We start from the raw sequence: 1,704 nt of genomic DNA on the forward strand, positions 1-1,704 counted from the left end.
TTTTTAATGCATTGCTTGGTTATTAATAATGTGAATTTTGACTTGGGAATACCAGAAGGAAATAGAAAGTGTGTGTCTGGAGCATCATGAAAAGGCTGAAACCATACATAACCATGTGGATTGTTCTACTTGCTGGTAAACTTTAAGCTTCCGCATTGAAAAGTTTTCCTTAAAAAAAGAAGATACATTTCCTTTGCTGACACCCTAATTGTCATTTTGTGTTTCTATAATTGGCTAAGAGATATTAAAATAATGAATACCCGATGGTTGATTATATTTGGCATTACTTTGTACCACACATGATGCTAATCATATCCGCTACTTCATTTAGTTATACATAGAATTTAGGTTTCTGTAAATCTAAAAATAAGATCACATAAAATAATTATGTTTTTTAATTGATTACAGCTTAAATTTTGCATTCATTTAACTGAATGAAACTTTGTACATTTGTACTTTATTTAGATTTAAGTAAATTTTTTTTTCAAATAACGACTCCTTCGTTGAGTACAATGATTTGAATGTGATCTCTCCAAAATTCAGGGAATGCCAATGTGATAGTATTCAGAGGTGGAGTCTTTAAGAGCTAATTAGGTCAGGAGGGCTATTCTTTCATGAATGAGATTAAGGCCTTTACAAAAAGGTTTCATGCAGTATTCACTGGCTTGCTTTTCCAGCTTCTGGCATTTGAGGACGCAAAGTTCCTCCCTTCCGGAGGATGCAACAATAAAACGCCATCTTGGAAGCAGAGAGCAGCCCTCACCACACAACAAACCTTTCCGCCTCTTAATCTGTACTTCCCAGCTTTCAGAACTGTGATCTATAAATGTCTGTTCTTTGTAAATTACCCAGTCTGTGGTATTCTGCTTTAGCAGCATAAATGCACTAAAGACACTGATTGATAGTAAGTGAAAGTGTCACCATAAAAAATACTTAAAAATGTGGGAGCAGCTTTGGAACTGGGTAATGGGCAGAGGCTGGAAGAGTTGGAGGGGCAGGCTAGAAAAAGCCAAGATTCCTATAAATGAAGCAATTCCTGTGAGGGCTCAGAAGAGGTGAGCTGTAGAGAAAGCTACATTTTTCTTAGAAATTATATACGTGTCCGGGAACTGAATGTTGGTAGAAATACAAACAATGAAGACCATTCTGGTGAGGTCTCAGATAGAAATGAGGAACAAGGCACTGGAAATTGGAGGAAAGGCCATCCTTGTTATAAAACGGCAGAGAACTTGGCTGAATTGTGTCCGTGTCTTTAGAATTTTGTAGAAGACAGAACTTAAAAGTGGTGAACCTGGATACACACACACACACACACACACACACACACACAATTACTCTGTACCACATAGATATGTACAATTGTACATATTTATTTGCAATATTTCAATACATATATATAATGTGTAGTGATCAAATCAGAGTAATTAGCATATTCACCACCTCAAACATTTATCATTTTTGTGCATCGGGAACATTCAAAATCCTCTCTTCTAGCTATTTTAAAACCACGATAAATTTTCGTTAAGCATATTTGTGCTACAGTGCTATAGAAGACTCGAAGTTACTCCTCCTGTCTAGCTGTCGTTTTGTATCCATTCACTCACCTCTCTCTATCCCCCATACACCCTGTGCTTCCCAGCCTCTAATAACCACACTTTAACTCACTAATTCTAAAAGCTTAATTTATGTTTAAGTCTCACAAAT

This window comes from Mandrillus leucophaeus, unplaced genomic scaffold (assembly GCF_000951045.1).
Source record: "Mandrillus leucophaeus isolate KB7577 unplaced genomic scaffold, Mleu.le_1.0 Scaffold156, whole genome shotgun sequence".
NCBI classification, from domain to species: Eukaryota; Metazoa; Chordata; class Mammalia; order Primates; family Cercopithecidae; genus Mandrillus; species Mandrillus leucophaeus.